The sequence below is a fragment of the Poromitra crassiceps genome (genome assembly GCF_964638095.1).
Source record: "Poromitra crassiceps genome assembly, chromosome: 9".
Classification (NCBI taxonomy): Eukaryota; Metazoa; Chordata; class Actinopteri; order Beryciformes; family Melamphaidae; genus Poromitra; species Poromitra crassiceps.
In genome coordinates this window covers 17,788,305-17,806,745 of record NC_139630.1, presented here as the reverse complement: position 1 = coordinate 17,806,745, position 18,441 = coordinate 17,788,305, and the positions used below count along the sequence as shown (strand labels likewise).

Sequence of the window (18,441 nt, the reverse complement as noted above, 5' to 3'; positions counted from 1 at the left end):
TCAGGAGGTAGAGCGGGTCGTCCACCGATCACTTTGGATAAAAGAGGTCGGTGGTTCGATTCCCGCCTCCTCCAGTCTGCATGTCGAACTGTCCTTGGGCAAGACACTGAACCACAAATTGCTCCTGATGGTGTGCCAGCACCCTGCGTGGCAGCTTGCTGCCATCGGTGTGTGAATGGGTGACTTCATTGTAAAGCGATTTGGATAAAAGCGCTATATAAATGCCATTTACCAAAAATAATAATAAAAATATTCTCAGATTTGGTCTCATCAAATGGTCCTTGATATGAAAATGGTTGAGAACCTGTCTTATAGGATACTGAGTCTGTTCTATAGGATACTGAGTCTGTCCTATAGGATATTGAGTCAGTGTGAGTGAGTCTGTACCAGAGTGGAGCTCTTTGACCAGTGAGGACATGGTGTTGGTGATGGAGTCTGCTGCTACCAGAAGGTCGTTCCTCAGGTTCCTCCTGGGACCTGGAGAACAGGGACGAGGAGGAGAAAGAGGGAAAACATCAGAGGGGCAAACCAAAAAGAGGGGAGAAGAGACAAGAGAGACGGCTCCTCTCTGCACAGATCTCTGCACAGAACGCTTTCCAATGTGAACAGGATTTTGAAGGATTCCCCCCCCCATTTTCTCACGCATTTGAGTTGGCCAATTCCCCTGCTGTCCCGGTCGTTGCTCCACCCCCTCTCTGGGGAGAGTTGTAGACTAGCACATGCTTCCTCCGATAGACGTGCAGTCGCCAGCTGCTTATTTTAACCTGACAGTGAGGAGGAGTTTCACTGAACCTAGTGTGTGGGAGGGCCACGCTATTCCCCCCAGTTCCCCTCCCACTCGAACAGGCGCCCCGACTGACCAGAGGAGGCACTAATCCGGCTTCCCACCCGCAGACACAGCCAATCCTGCCTGTATGGACGTGTATGGATGTAGGAACTATTTTCTTTTGCAGTCTCATGTAGGAACTAGCTTGCAGCTAGCGGGTGTAGTTTGGTCAAAAGAAAATAGTTCCTCCATGAAACTTCTCAGAACAAGGTCTGTGGATTATCTTGAGTAACGGGGGTCACGATTTCTGGAAAGAGACGTTGCTGTTGAGTTTTTCAAATGGATTTCTTTGGCAAACCACAGGGACTGCTATGGGTACGACAGCAGCTCCATCATATACATCCCTAGTGGTGGCAAACTGGGAGGAAGAGGTAAGATACAACTCAAATGTGAATCCATTCAGACCAAAGATAAAACTGTGGAAATGGTTTTTGGATGATATTCTGATATTTTGGGATGGCACTATGGAAGAACTAAAAATGCTTGAAACATATGCAAACTCAAGTAGCCCTTTTCTGAAATTCACAATAGAACATAGCCTGAATACATTATCATTAACTTTCTGGATCTCACCATCTCTAAACAACAGGATGGAAGCATTCGCACCTCAATCTACAGGAAGCCTATGGAAAGAAATGCCCTCCTCCACCACAACAGCAACCACCCAAACCATCTGAAAGAAAACAGACCGAAGGGACAATTCTTGCGACTAAGGAGAAACTGCTCGACTCTGGATGAATTCAGAAACAAGGCTGGTGAGATGAAATCAAGATTTTTATCAAAGAAATGACCATCCAACTATAATAAATCCAGCCTACGATCATGCTTCAACATCTCCAAGGCCTGAGCTGCTTCAACCCAAAGTCACAGCTGAAAGAACAAACACAAATAATTGCCTTCACAACTGAATTCAATCACTGTCATCAGGGTCTCAGGGACATACTGTAGTAAACAAACACTGTCATCAGGGTCTCAGGGACATACTGTAGTAAACAAACACTGTCATCAGGGTCTCAGGGACATACTGTAGTAAACAAACACTGGCACATCCTAAGTGCAGAACCATCACTTGGTGAGTCCCCCCCTCCTGTCATTCCGACGGGCACCAACAATCACAGACAGCCTGGTACAGTACACTTTCCAGCCCACTAAACCTAATCTTACTTGGCTCCATCTAAAAGGAAACTTCAAATGTGGAAACTGTAGCCAGTGCAACAATACCACTGATGTCAAGACCTTCAACCATCCACACACTGCTAAGACATTTCCAATCCAACATTTCATAAATTGCAACACAACATCTGTGATCTACATGCTCCCATGCCCCAGTGGACTCTCTTATGTTGGGCAAACTAAGAGAACAAAGAATATCAGAACATAAAACAGCCGTTCGCACAGGGAACATGGATGATGCCATAGCCAAGCAGTATCAGGAAGCTAACCATGGTTCTCCAGCCACTCTGAAATGTGTTGGACTCGAAACATGTTCATCCTCCAACTAGGGGGGCAACCTGCCCAAACTTCTCTAACAGAGAGAGATGTACTGGATCTCCACACTCAATACACTGACACCTGCTGGACTGAATGATGATTTCTCTTTCAAATGTTTTCTCTGAAAAAACCTCTGAAAAGACAATGTGCACCTGTCACCAAAGTTGAAATGTGAACTATTTATTTTATTTGTATGTAGATGTGCCATTTCACCACATTTAGTCATTGTCAGATGGTGAAGAAAATGTAATATTTGTATGTGACTTTACCCCTTTAAGTGAATCATGTGACCTTGTGTGTTATATGGCATGACCTCCATTTTCTCTCCATGCCCTGATGAAGGCCAAGAGGCCGAAACGTTGGCATGTGTTTGCTTGACACGGCCAAATAAATTGGTGAAATAGAGATGTCCTTCTCCTGAAGTTCTGTGAGTGCTACCTTGTGCCTTTGGTACTTTTTGATTCAAACCTTGTTGGTTTAGCATCACTAAAAACCACCAGGAAGGCTTCAGCTTTAGCTCGAAGGCAGGAGGAGGAAGGCGCATCCTTTCAAGGACCTAAGCATTTATTTGGCACTTCGAGCACCACAAGCCGAGTGCCATCCAGTTCCATTGGATTGGAGAGAAGGCAGAAACTCTGCGGCCGATATCTCCAAAACTCAGGCAACTAACACAAAACGATATAGATGGATAAATAGCACTACAGGTGAGAGGGAATATATGTTTTTTGGATTTTAGGGTGAGCTGTCCCTTTAAACGCTTCATGGTAACCTAGCATGTTGCATGGCCTCGCCTGATGGACTACTTCCTGGACTGTGCTTCTTGTTGAGTGCTGTGTATTCTCGGCATGTCGGGGATTTCACAATGAACCGTGAACTGTTAATACGGTGAAACTAATCAGAAACATTGGTTGGAAAAACAAAGGGTGCGATTATTTATTTAACACACACGGCCAAACTGTTAAAATGGAAATACAACAATCATGTCATGGATTTGTTCCAAGTTTTATGCTTCATCTGAAATGAATCAGTCCTCGTCGTTGTGACACCGAGATTTACAACACCTATTATATTCTCTGCTTCTTTTTCTTTGAACCTGACTTGTACAGTGAGCTTCTCGTAAAACCGTCGCAGACAAGTCATTTATTGTGAGAAACAGCTGCAGCGCACACACACACACACACACACGCACACACACACACACACACACACACACACACACACACACACACTGGATGTGAGGGCATGGATCCATAACAGAGAGCGTTTTGAGAGTGGGCGTAGTGAAACCACATGCTGCTGGAGGACTGGAGCATCTCTCCTGTGTCTCGAAGGCCGGGGAGAAAAAAAACGTTATGTTGATGAGATGAGATGTGAAGGGACGGTCCCTCGTGAGAGTTCTCTGCTGCACATCGTCTGAAAGCCCACGACTAAACCAAAATGATACTACGAGAGAAAGAAATTGTTCACAAAGGATAGTTGTCTTCGTGGAGAGTGCAGGAACAACAACAAAAACAAAACATGAACTGCATAGGAAAAAAAACAAGATGTAGTAAAATGACTCGCATCCCGCAAATCAGAATTGAAGTGGTGGATTGCGACATTGCGCTATTTCCACTGCAGGGCCTACAACCATCACAAAGCGCTAGTAAGGGCGGAGATATACTTGCTCTTTTACCACGTGTTTGCATAGACCAGTGGTTCTCAAAGTGGCGTCCGGGGACCCCCGGGGGGCCTTGAGGGGTTTCCAGGGGGTCCCCAGCAAAAAGGGGAATCATTCATTTTCACTATAATTCCATCCATAAGTAACACAATGACACAATGTATTGCTAATTTTGGATATGGGTTTCATACACCTTCTGTAATAAAACCTCTACCAGCAAAAAACCTTATCAGATGGGGGATCCTGGGACAAAATCTTATCAAATGGTCTACTTTGTGTGAGTTCAGGGGTCCTTGATTGTACTTGGCCAATTTTCTCCCTGCTGCCCCGGTCGCTGCTCCACCCACTGCCGATCTGGGGAGAGCCAAGACTTGCACCATGCTTCCTCCGACACATGCGCAGTTGTCAGCTGCTTATTTTCACCTGACAGGGGGAGCTACACCGGCAGGACATAGCACGTGGGAGGATCACGCTATTCCCACCAGTTCCCTTCCGCCCCGACCAGGCGCCCCGACCGACCAGAGGAGGCGCTAGTGCAGCGACTAGGACACATACCCTCAATCCAGCTTCCCACCCGCAGACACAGCCAATCGTGCCTGTATGGACACCCAACCAAGCCGGAGGTAACACGGGGGCGCAGACCTGTGACCCTTGTGTTGGTAGGCAGGGAATCTACCGCTACACTACCCTGACGCCCGCTGGCTAGCTAGATAGTTAGCTAGATACCAATTCGTCCGCGCTAAGTTATTTAACATTAGCCAACTAACAGCACAATATATTAGTCGCAATCAGTTTGTGCGTCACTTTTATTCTGGTAACAACACAGGGCTTCTGCAGAAAGTTTAATGATAAAAAGCTAACACATCAAGCTACAAGCTAAAACAACAAGATAAGTGGACTTTTTGCAGACCTCCTCGCCAGACTTTCGCCGTGTGCCGCAGTCTTTGTTTACAGTCCGATTGACGCGAGAATGGAGTTGGAGTTGAGAGATTGTACGTTTTTCAGAACCAGGCGGCATTTCGGCTAATCTCTAAAACGATAGAAGCGGAGGTTTTTGGCGCGGACGTCCACTCTAGGCGGAAACCCCCAAAATATCAGCCGCCTGTCTCAGATTCTTATTAGTCATCAGACTGATAGACTCTGGGTTCCAAGATTGTTCGCACGCATACGCGTAGTTAAAAGCAAGTATATCTCCGCCCTACGGGTTCATCAGAGCATGAGGAGAACTTGGGTGATTGACAGAATCTTCTCAAATCAAAGATCAAAACTGTGTGTAGCCATTAGGCCTCTTATGTACATACAATTACGGGTCTTTATCAGTCCAAATCCCACCCAGCCTTACCCTGGGCGAAAGCCTCCTGCACGTCGCCCCCCACCCCGGCCAGGGAGTCCTGGGGCGGGTAGGCGTGCGCCTGGGGAGGGGAGGGGCCTGCCGAGCGGGCGCTCGCCGGGATTGGCCGAGAAGGAGAGGCCTGGGCGGAGCCAGCTGCCTGCGCCTGGGAGGAGGAGCAGGTGAGGATTTGTTACATTTCCAATCAGAAAAACATGACCTGTTGCTCGGAAAAGTGGACTATTTTTGGGACATAGAAAGATTCAACAGGAGTGCCAGTAGGCGTGCATCTCACGTTAAAGCTATAGTGCGTAACTTTTGTCTCCCCCTGCTGGCGGTGAGAGTACGTGTTTAATGCTGCCTTCATGGGGCGTACTGTAAACTGGAAAGAGCGTATAAACGCGTTGTTTAAACGCTCTGAGCAATAACATACAACACATCTTCTTTGTAGCGTCCATGTTGTTTCCACATGACCACTTCAAAGCTCATGAACACACTGAGGAAGAACCGCTTCCCAGCTCGGGAGACGGGGCCATCCGAGCAGCACGTGAATGCCTAGGCTACACCGTAGCGTAGCTTACTGCGTCGCTCCTGGTTTGGCTGTAAAACAGTGGATAGTGTCACACAACCCCCATGAAATGACTACAAAACAGGGGCGTTTAGCCTACCCAGGCCCACCCACTTCTTGCCCTGGCCCACCCAAAAAAAATAAAAATAAAAAATAATTAATTGTTTGTTTTCTAGAGGCAAACTTGCTGCTGCCTTGCTAGCTAATGGTTTTGTAGCTTAAAAACGCAGGGCACATCATCTCCAGAGTCTAATGCATGACGACTTCATGACATCTAGGAATATTGCATGCTTCGCGCGCAAAATTTCGTCATGCAATTGCCCCACCAATTTTATCCAGGCCCACTCAATTTTATCCAGGCCCACCCATAATTGAATTTCTGCCTACGCCCCTGCTACAAAACCATATGGAGAGTCTGGAAGAGCCACACAATTAAAAGATGTATCCCCATTGGAGTTAGCAGACGGCTAACGGGTGGTTAGCATGAAGTCTCTGGTGTGCACGCTCTGTCCATTCAAACGGCCAGTGCGGGAATGTCGCCGGGCGGCCATATTGAAAACTCCAGATTGAAAAGTGCCGATGTCACGGTGGAAGATTGAAAACTCCTTTGTGGAATACAGAGAGAGTTATGTGGCACACATAGGGTTAATCAGCATTGTGTGAACTGGTTTGGTAAGGGCTTGAATGTAACAGACGTGTGAACTGGTTTGGTAAGGGCTTGAATGTAACAGACGTGTGAACTGGTTTGGTAAGGGCTTGAATGTAACAAGGGCTTGAATGTAACAGACGTTGATGTAAAAGTTACACACTACAGCTGTAAGACATGTACAGCAGCACGGTGGAACCAGCAGAGGGGAAACTTACTGCCTGTCGCTGCTCCTCATCCTATCAGGGGACAGACAGAAACAAAGAGGGGAGGAAGGTATGGAAAGAAGAGGTCAGAGGTCAGAGGTCAGGTAGAGTCAGAAACTGAAGTGGCAAAAATCACAAGGAAGAAATAACAGAACAGCGTGCGGAGGGCAAAGATAACCCTGTAGGACTGAGAGAGGAGGAGAGGACAAGAGGCGTCGAGGAAAGGGGAAACTATTGCCCTCTAGTGTGTGACAGCACTCACTGCATGCAGACACCTGTGGTAGGTCAGTGTGTGTGTGTGTGTGTGTGTGTGTGTGTGTGTGTGTGTGTGTGTGTGTGTGTGTGTGTGTGTGTGTGTGTGTGCGTGTGTGTGTGTGTGTCACCTTGAGGAGCTTCATCAGTCCCTCCAGCTGTACCATCAGCTCCCTCCTGCTCTCCTGCAGTGAGGACATCCTCTGCTCCAGCTCGTCTTTCCTCTGTCTGCAACACACACACGCACGCACACGCACGCACGCACGCACGCACGCACACACACACACACACACACACACACACACACACACACGCGCGCACACACACCCACACACACGCACACACGCACACACACACACACCCACGCACACACACCCACACACACGCACACACACCCACACACACACACCCACACACACGCACACGCACACGCACCCGCACACACACACACACACACACACACACACACACACACACACACACACACACACACACACACACACACACACACATATATTACTGTCACATTACTGAAGATATACACACAAAACAACACACTGCAGTCGTAGGTTAGAACCATTTTGGAGTCATTCGAGAGAAAGAAGAAGAAAAAAATCAACTTCGCAATGTGAACTTCTTCAATTATAAACTCGCAATTGCTTAAGTCCAAAATGGAACTAAAGGATCTAAAGGAGGTATTTTAGTCGTACAGGTCATCTTTGGTCCATGGATCAAGTTCAATATTGGTGAAAATCTATCATCATACTCAGCCTCAGTAAATCGTGCACACTGACATCATTATTTTTCTTAAGCAAAATGAAAACAAGAACAGACACGAAAAAGGTGGTGATATGAAACACAGTTTAAATCGCAATTGCAATATTCTGTAACTAGATGGTTTTGGTGTGAATATCGTTCAGCCAACAGTGAGTATTGAACTCAAGCTTGACTTTACAAAATTATATTGCAAATAGGGTTTGGCGGTAATAAGGTAATACCTTATTTGAAAATACAAACATTTCATTAATACAGTCATAAAAAAGTTCTGCTGTGCAATGTGCTTATACTGTGTAAACACCAGTGTGTTTATCCAGCAGCACTGTCTGTTTGGTTGAAGATGGTATGAAAGTGACGACAGACTTTAGAAGCGTTTTCTGAAAAAAAAAAAAAAAAAAAAAAAATGCATTTACGCTTCAAAAGTCATAAAAGTGGTCCTCGTTTTTGAGTATTATCTTGCTGAACACAAACTTCACTGTTTCATAAACGTTTGTTAACCACAGAGCTAATTATGCATTTAAAGATGAGCTGAAGTGAGACAGTATGGGAGTATATGAGGTAGTTCCAGTAGCTAGTATGTAGTATGCAGAGGTAGCTCCAGTAGCTAGTATGTAGTATGCAGAGGTAGCTCCAGTAGCTAGTATGTAGTATGCAGAGGTAGCTCCAGTAGCTAGTATGTAGTATGCAGAGGTAGCTCCAGTAGCTAGTATGTAGTATGCAGAGGTAGCTCCAGTAGCTAGTATGTAGTATGCAGAGGTAGTTCCAGTAGCTAGTATGTAGTATGCAGAGGTAGCTCCAGTAGCTAGTATGTAGTATGCAGAGGTAGCTCCAGTAGCTAGTATGTAATATGCAGAGGTAGCTCCAGTAGCTAGTATGTAGTATGCAGAGGTAGTTCCAGTAGCTAGTATGTAGTATGCAGAGGTAGTTCCAGTAGCTAGTATGTAGTATGCAGAGGTAGCTCCAGTAGCTAGTATGTAGTATGCAGAGGTAGCTCCAGTAGCTAGTATGTAGTATGCAGAGGTAGCTCCAGTAGCTAGTATGTAGTATGCAGAGGTAGTTCCAGTAGCTAGTATGTAGTATGCAGAGGTAGTTCCAGTAGCTAGTATGTAGTATGCAGAGGTAGTTCCAGTAGCTAGTATGTAGTATACAGAGGTAGTTCCAGTAGCTAGTATGTAGTATGCAGAGGTAGTTCCAGTAGCTAGTATGTAGTATGCAGAGGTAGTTCCAGTAGCTAGTATGTAGTATGCAGAGGTAGTTCCAGTAGCTAGTATGTAGTATGCAGAGGGAGTTCCAGTAGCTAGTATGTAGTATGCAGAGGTAGTTCCAGTAGCTAGTATGTAGTATGCAGAGGGAGTTCCAGTAGCTAGTATGTAGTATGCAGAGGTAGTTCCAGTAGCTAGTATGTAGTATGCAGAGGTAGCTCCAGTAGCTAGTATGTAGTATGCAGAGGGAGTTCCAGTAGCTAGTATGTAGTATGCAGAGGTAGTTCCAGTAGCTAGTATGTAGTATGCAGAGGTAGTTCCAGTAGCTAGTATGTAGTATGCAGAGGGAGTTCCAGTAGCTAGTATGTAGTATGCAGAGGTAGTTCCAGTAGCTAGTATGTAGTATGCAGAGGGAGTTCCAGTAGCTAGTATGTAGTATGCAGAGGTAGTTCCAGTGGCAGTGTGGTCTCTGGAGGAGGCGTGACCCAGGCGGTGTTTACCTGAGGAGGCGGAGCTCGGCCAGCAGCGTGGGGTTGGTGCTGCCCCTCTCCGGGCTGGGCTGGCATGCCGCCTCGTGCTCCGTCCGCAGATGGCTGATCTCTGCCAAGATCTCTCTGAGAAATAAAAAGCACAGGGCTCATCTACACCACTGACCAGACATCGTATACACCTGATGCTGATACACCTGATTTACATCATACGCCTGATGCTGATACACCTGATGTACATCATACGCCTGATGCTGATACACCTGATTTACATCATACACCTGATGCTGATACACCTGATGTACATCATACGCCTGATGCTGATACACCTGATTTACATCATACGCCTGATGCTGATACACCTGATTTACATCATACGCCTGATGCTGATACACCTGATTTACATCATACGCCTGATGCTGGTACACCTGATTTACATCATACACCTGATGCTGATACACCTGATTTACATCATACGCCTGATGCTGATACACCTGATTTACATCATACGCCTGATGCTGATACACCTGATTTACATCATACGCCTGATGCTGATACACCTGATTTACATCATACGCCTGATGCTGATACACCTGATTTACATCATCCCCCCGTTACTAACCCTATTACCAGAATGAAGCGTTTTTTTTTCATGCAGTGGAGAATTGCTTTCTATATGTCTGATGTAGTCTACATTGAAAAACATTAACGTGAAAGGTCTGTCTTGCATAAACCCCGCAGCACACTACTGTATGTCATGCCTGAACACCCCCAACCACCCCACTCTCTACTCTCTACTCTACACCGCCCCACTCTCTACTCTACACCGGAGGATTTCCTCATGTGTGGAAACAACACTGCGTCTTGTATGAAAGGGTAAGAGGCCGAACACACCATATGCCAATCCTACTGTACGCTGAAGCTTCTGTACGCTGAAGCTTCTGTACGCTGAAGCTACTGTACGCTGAAGCCACGCTGAAGCTACTGTACGCTTAAGCCACGCTGAAGCTACGCAGCGCGGAGGCAGTTTCCTTTCATTTCTGCTGGAAGCTTCCGGGAAGCGCTGCTTCTGAGATGCTTGTGGTGTGAACCAAGCGTAACTCCAGACCTGATTCAACAGACAGTCCAGAGTTGATGTCTGAAAGTGGTTTCTGACTGACATCACTTGCTCTTTAATCTGCTCCTCTACAATGGGAGGTCAAAGGCAAAGTTGTAGACAGGATAGTTGGATGTGTGTAGCAAATGTTGGATCAATCAGACTTAGGCTTTAGGACAGTGATACTCAACTTACAGCCTGGGGGCCAGATGCGGCCCGCGATAGGGTGCAGAGTGGCCCCCCGACCATTTTCTAATTCATAATGAAAACTAACATAAAAATAAAGTTTGACTGAGCTTGTTGTCAAATAGCGCCATCTGCTCACCACCCAGGCACATACTGTATGTAATTAACTAACTTAACGTAACCTAACTAACTATCCTGTGTGCATGAAATTGTCAGACTAAACTGACACCCCAAAAACCTACAATCCGCTACAGAAAGATTTATATTAATGTTTGTTTATTAACTGGCTCCTTGCCTCCTATCATTTTACAAAAGTGGCCCCTGGGCAAAGCTAGTTGAGTATCCCTGGTGTAGGAGTTGGGGCCTTTCAGAGTTCTACATTTTGACCTTTAATTGTAGCGCCCCCATGAGGACAATTTGTGTATCTTTTTAAAGTCCCTGCACAGAACATTGATCCATTGTCCAAGTTAGGTTCAAATGGAGGAATGGTGTGTTCACCTTATGGAGAGGCAAAGTGACCGCCTGCTGTACTTCCTGCTTCAGCACTGTACCACAGATTTTCATCCGCCATTTATTTTCCCCATACACATAAAAATAGTTTTACTGGTTCAAACCAAACGGTTCAGATATATTTAGAAACAGGAGAGATCGCATAACATTTCACTTTTAAGTTTTGGTCCGAGTGAAATGTTCTATGGTCTCTCCCGATTATAAATATATCTGAACCGTTTAGTCCGGACGAAGTAAAACTATTTTTATGGGCATTTTACGAAATGTCTATGGGAAAATAAATGGCGGATGAAAATCTCTGGTACAGTGCTGAAGCAGGAAGTGACGTTCCACTTTGCCTCTCTATACATGCACCTATACAGACACAGATCATACACCTACACACACAAAGACTACACCTGTACAGCCACACATACACCTACACACACAAATACTTTCATACATACTGTACACCTACACAGACAGATACACCTACACACACAAAGACTTGCAGTAGATAAGGACAAGCAACAATATGTGGAGGTCGTGGGGACCAATTCAAATTCTTATATTGGACCCATCTCTACCTGTTTTTGCACTCCAGCTGGGCGATGAGCTCCCTCTGCTGTCTATTCACATCAAAGTTGATACTCCGGGTAGGTATCGCCCTCTCCTGTAAAACACACGCACACACGCACACACACACACACACACACACACACACACACACACACACACACACACACACACGCACACACAGACACGCGCGCACGCACGCACACAAACAGACACACACACACACACACACACACACACACACACACACAAACAGACACACACACACACACACACACACACACACACACACACACGTCAGAACTTGGTTAAATCCCTCGCTTTGAACTTGCTCAAGTGATAAAGTTCTTGTGATTCTGACGGGCCTGGGAGGATGACACCGGAAGAAGCGCCCATATAAGGCATCATGGGATAAGGTGGATAGACTTCCTATTTTCTGCCCAATTGTACCTGGCCATTTCCCCCTGCTGTCCCGTTCGTTGCTCCACCCCATATCTGGGGAGAGTTATAGACTAGCACATGCTTCCTCTGATACATGTGCAGTCGTTAGCCACTTCTTTTCACCTGACAACGAGGGGGTTTCACCGGCACGTGGGAGGATCACACTATCCCCAGTTCCCCCCCCCCCCCGAACAGGCACCCCGACCGACCAGAGGAGGCGCTAGTGCAGCGACCAGGACACATAGCCGTAATCCGGCTTCCCACCCGCAGACATGGCCAAATGTGTCTGTAGGAACGTCTGACCAAGCCGGGGGCAACATGGGGGCTCGAACCTGCAACCCTCGTGTTGGTAGGCAGGGAATCTACCCAGACGCCCATAGACAACATTCTATATGGACAATAATAGACTGAGGGGAGCAGATTATGTGCTGAATAAGGAGAAGACTAAAGGAGTCCATAGATCACAAGGCATCAGGATTCTGTCCAGACATGGCTTCAAGCACAGTTCATCAGTGGAAAACCTTCCACCCAATCATCACATCTACAGGAAAATCCAACCTCCAATTCTGTTGTTGTTCAAATGTGACTTCTGGCCATGTGAATAAACAATAAACATGTTGATTTTTTATTTATTTATCTGCATTTGAAACAAGCTGGAAATACACGGTTAGTCTTTGGCATATTTGGGACTTTAGTATTTATATTAAGCAAATGTTTTACACTTGAAATTACCGGTAGTTTGTGAATAGTTAGGGGCCTTCAAGATCAGAGGGAGATCGGGCATTCGCCTTTTTCACCTCAGCCATTTTGCATCTAAAAGGCAGGAAGTACCACAGGTGCAACCAACACATTAACGAGGGCCCCGGCACTGGGACACCTAAATGAACTGGAAGTTGGAAACCCTCGTCAATGTTTTGCTTGCACCTGTGTTACTTCCTGCCTTATAGACAAAAAATGGCTGCTGGTGTGAAAGGTCAATGGAATGTACAGTAGGTGGGCATGTATATAGTGTGTGTGTGTGTGTGTGTGTGTGTGTGTGTGTGTGTGTGTGTGTGTGTGTGTGTGTGTGTGTGTGTGTGTGTGTGTGTGTGTGTGTGTGTGTGTGTGTGTGTGTGTGTGTGTGAGGACTCACCCCTGTGTTGTCGGTGTCTGCTAGTCTGGAGGCGTAGCGGGCGATCAGTTTGTGCTCCTCGTCTTGCCTGCTGGGAGTGTCCAGCACACCTCTGAAAGACAGCAGGGCAGAGACTGATGACCTCTGACCTTTCACCTCTCTTCACACCAAACGACTTTTCAAGTCATTTCTCTCTGTTGCAGACAAACTGCCAACGTCAGGATGAAATCAGGGGAGTTTTGCTGGAGTTGTCGTTTGGTGTGAGGTGGAGATCAAACTCAGTCTTTTTCTCGATGTAACGTTCCAACACAAATCAAACGTGTTTAATATGATCGGGAGTCTTTAGCCTCGGCTCATGCAATAGTTGCGCTTTCTCCAGCTCCTAAACAGGACACAAATAAATGCAGTTATACCATGTTGAGCTCTCCCAGTCTCTCTCTCTCTCTACCCAGTGGTGCTCTTCTCCTTGTTCTCTGTGCTGACGTTCACTTTACAAACTAGCCTACACATGTGAACTGCACTGTGCCTCTGCCTCATTTACACACTCAGTACGTTTGCATGCACTTTAAAAAATCGAATTATTGTGTTACTCCGCCTAAAACCGGACTTTTGAAATGCATGTAAACCCAGATAATGCGATTGATAGTCGGACTGGAACTGGACGAGGCGATCAGCACATGCGCTGACGTTCTTTGACCGGGAAGTCGAACAGCGTGTAAAACTGTTATGTTAGCGGCCAGGGAGCTATTAGCTAAAGCTAAATGTGAAGCTCGTTGACGTAGAGCTAAATCTGTCTAGAAAAAATAATAAAATAATTTTTTAATGGAATTAGTTTCAACTGTTATGTGTTATGTGTTATGTGTTATGTGTATGTTATATACTTTGTGTTATGTGACCATCCCTGTGTTTGAATGGTTTATCAGCGCTCTCTCTCTCTCCACATAAACACAACCTCGCTCGACCACATAAACACAGAACACAGCAAAACAAAGTCCCATCACTAAAATACACACAGGGTGCAGCGTCTCTCAACATAAACACACTGCTACACTATTATATGGGCCAGAAGTGATCGTTTTGAGGGGAAACGTTTGTATAATTACATCATCTTTTTTAATGAAATAGCTGCATTATTAAGAGACTTGCTGCTACCAGTTGTAAGAGTAGAATTGGCCGAGCCTGTGGGGAAAGAGTGCATATCACCACCTATCGTAGAGGAGGCAACGTGATTCCATCAAAAAAATTGATTTCCCACCCGTGCATGTATACTGGGACTAGTCCGAGTAAATAGCCTAATCAAGCTATAACCATGGCCAGTTTAGGACTGCCAATATTTAGCACAGGCCAAAGATTTTCATAATTGTTGGTCATCTTTCAAGACCCACAGTAAATTATCTATTAGCACCAAAGTGATTTGCAATACCTCAAAATGAAGATGTACGTCTCTGGGTTCACTAGGAAAAAAAAGTGAGCTTTTAGCATGTTCTGTACTCTACTTATAGCCATTTATATACACCCTGTTTTCACCAAAAAGGTCTCTCTGAGAAGAGAAACAGCAGAAAAGGCAATTTTTGTAAAAGACACAATCTCAGGCAGAACTCGCTCTCAATTCTTTTATTTTGAACTGTATTGACATCAGACATGTAAATATTATTCGTTATGACACAAATGACAAAAAAAAAATATATATATATATATATATATACATGAAGTGCTTTTTTTACATTCAACAATACAGTTTACTCAGTGTGAGTGAGTGTGCAGACAGACACACAGACAGACAGACAGACAGACAGACAGACAGACAGACAGACAGACAGACAGACAGACACACACACAGACACACACACACACACACACACACACACACACACACACACACACACAGAGAGAGAGTTCTGTCCACAGCTGCTGCTGGATCGCACCTCCTTCCCAGGGAACACTATTGATCGGCCCGCAAATTAGCATAGGAGGGGAACACCAAACTGGTCTGAGATCAGCGTCTAGCCTCCTCTGCCTCTGCATCGTTTTCCTCCTCTCGTTCGGGCTGGGACGAATGCTGCGACACAGGAACGGGTCCGGCTTGGCTTTGGGACCAGGCGCTGGAACCGGATCGATCATGTTCGTCACGGGTTTGACTACCGCGAACAACTCAATCCAGGTTCGCCCTGCAGCAAGGCGACCAGCGCAGCGCGCCGAGGGGCGTTTCAATGGCGTTTCTCCTCTCTGCACAAGGAAGCGCGTTTCTCTGTTTTCTCTTTTTCCTCCTGCTCATTTCAAAACAACAGCTGCGGTATGTGTTTGTTCACGTGTTGTCGGCTTGTCTTAGATGTCAGGGACCTGATACCATGTCACAGGCTGGGGAAGTCTTTGAACTACGCGCTGCACTAATAAAAACAAAAACACGTCAAACACGTCATTGGCGGGGAGGGCTATTCCTGATAACACGTCAAAGACGTCTTTGGCGGTGAATGAGTTAAAGTGTGGACCAGTGACATCACTGGTCCACACTAACTCAAATTAATAACTCATTAACTCAAATCAACTCTCAATAACTGTCAAACTAGATGAATGATGAATAGTTTGACAGTTATTGAGAGTTGATTTGAGTTAATGAGTTATTAATTTAAGTTAGTGTGGACCAGTGATGTCACTGGTCCACACTTTAACACTCAATAACTGTCAAATTAAATGACAGACTTCAAAACCGTTTACAGTTTTCTGATATACTACTGATGTTCTAATGATACAAAGCTGGTTGAAAATGGGCGGAGTGTTCCTTTAACTGTGCATGTAAACGTACTGACTGTGACTATGAGAAGGACCTTAGTCTTTTCAAAGTCAACATCTTAGTTTGTGACTAAAAACTCTGTGACTTATGAGTCTTGTCTTTAGATGGGAGAGGATTTCAGACTTCTTCTTCTTCTTCTGTGGTGTTTTATGGCAGTTGGCATCCTTTATGTTGCATTACCGCCTCCTTCTGGATTTATCCATCTACTGTTTCCCTACATCTCTGCTCTACGTTGAAGAACTCGACCTCCCTCCCACACAGGACTCCACTGTTTCCCTACATCATTCTGTCCTTCTCATCGTGTCAGACTTTAGTCTATGGAAAGTCTTTTCTGAGACTTTTCAAAGTTTTCTATTGTGTGCGAAGGACAAATGATGTGAGCGATAAACATATGGAACACCTGGTTAAAATATTAGCATTTAAAGAAATGGCATCAAAGCAGTTAAAAAGTGCAGTTACGGTATTTTTTTAAAGTTGTAGTTTATAAAATACCTGTCAAATAGAAAAAGTAGGGGTCAAAACATTTCCCAGTATTTTTTATGATTTTGTCCGGTTGAAATGATTTTCATTGAGTTGTGAATGTGATGACTGTCTGTCTCCACACGAGGTGATATTTTCCATCAGAAAACAGCTGAGCAGTGCCTGAAGCAGGAGAACGCGTCTGCACGCCATAGCAGCTAGAACTCAACAGCGACGCCACACGAACCACGGTGTCAAATAGACGGACTACACCATCACACACACACACACACACACACACACACACACACACACACACACACACACACACACACACACACACACACACACACACACACACACACTGTCCTCCCTCACCGTGGGCTGGTCTGCAGGCGGTTGACATAGGCGGCGATCAGAGCGTGTTCCTCATTTATACGCTGAGCGGCTGCCAAGCTGAACACAAACACACAGAAGAGATGGTTAGACAGACAGAGACACAGAGACAGACACACAGACAGACAAACAGACAGAAAGAGACAGACAGACAGAAAGAGACAGACAGACAGACAGACAGACAGACAGACAGACAGACAGACAGACAGACAGACAGACAGAAAGAGACAGACAAACATACAGACAGAAAGAGACAGAGACACACAGACAGACAGACAGACAGACAGACACACACACACACACACACACACACACACACACACACACACACACACACAGACAGACAGACAGACAGACAGACAGACAGACACACAGACAGACAGACACACAGACAGACAGACACACAGACAGACAGACAGACAGACAGACAGACAGACAGACAGAGAGACACACAGACAGACAGACAGACAGACAGACAGACAGACACACAGACAGACAGACAGACAGACAGACAGACAGACAGACAGACACACAGACAGACAGACACACAGACAGACAGACAGACAGACAGACAGACAGACAGACAGACAGACAGACAGACAGACAGACAGACAGACAGACAGAAAGACAGTCATGACATTAAAACTTGATATCGGTATACAGTATATTACCGTACTTTTTTTAATAATAATAATACATTCAACTTATATAGCGCTTTTCTAGGTACTCAAAGTCGCTTGTTTGCCTGTAATGTGAATAGAATCCCTATTTCTCTTATATAATAAACTGCCTGTATCTGCATACCTTTAGTTTATTTTAACACACTGCATTGTCATTTCTGATATACTGTATTTACCTCCGTCAAGGAGGTTACTGTATGTTTTCAGTGTTGTTTGTCCGTCTGTTTGTTTGTCTGTTAGCAGGATTATGTCAAAACTACAGGGCAGATGTTCATGGACCTTAGTGGGAGGGTGCAGCATGGACCTTAGTGGGAGGGTGCAGCATGGACCTTAGTGGGAGGGTGCAGCATGGACCTTAGTGGGAGGGTGCAGCATGGACCTTAGTGGGAGGGTGCAGCATGGACCTTAGTGGGAGGGTGCAGCATGGACCTTAGTGGGAGGGTGCAGCATGGACCTTAGTGGGAGGGTGCAGCATGGACCTTAGTGGGAGGGTGCAGCATGGACCTTAGTGGGAGGGTGCAGCATGGACCTTAGTGGGAGGGTGCAGCATGGACCAGGGAAGAAGCCAGGACATTCTGGGACGATTTGGGTCAAGGGAGGCTGGCGGGACGAGGGAACAGGGACCATAGCTATGTGACTGGTTGTGCGTAGTCTTTCTGATTTATAACTTAATAGTGCAACAGTTTTATGACAAACTGAGACTTTCTTGACCTGCAGAGTTCTCTTTTAAATTGATAAACATCGTATGTGCCTCACGGCACAATGCTAAC

At 45.6% G+C, this 18,441-nt stretch overlaps 1 pseudogene across 1 annotated transcript in view; it reads right to left on the bottom strand.

Annotated features, from left to right (window-relative positions):
* The window catches only part of LOC310782195 (dystrobrevin beta-like), a 40,839-nt pseudogene that overhangs the window by 14,520 nt on the left and 7,878 nt on the right, over positions 1-18,441 (bottom strand). Inside the window, exons 6-13 of the transcript in view lie at positions 16,974-17,051; positions 13,367-13,457; positions 11,805-11,890; positions 9,459-9,572; positions 7,111-7,207; positions 6,740-6,760; positions 5,320-5,473; positions 388-477 (exon numbers count right to left, since the gene is read on the bottom strand). The product of the transcript in view is annotated as a dystrobrevin beta-like (transcript). The remainder of the gene's footprint in view (positions 1-387; positions 478-5,319; positions 5,474-6,739; positions 6,761-7,110; positions 7,208-9,458; positions 9,573-11,804; positions 11,891-13,366; positions 13,458-16,973; positions 17,052-18,441) is intronic.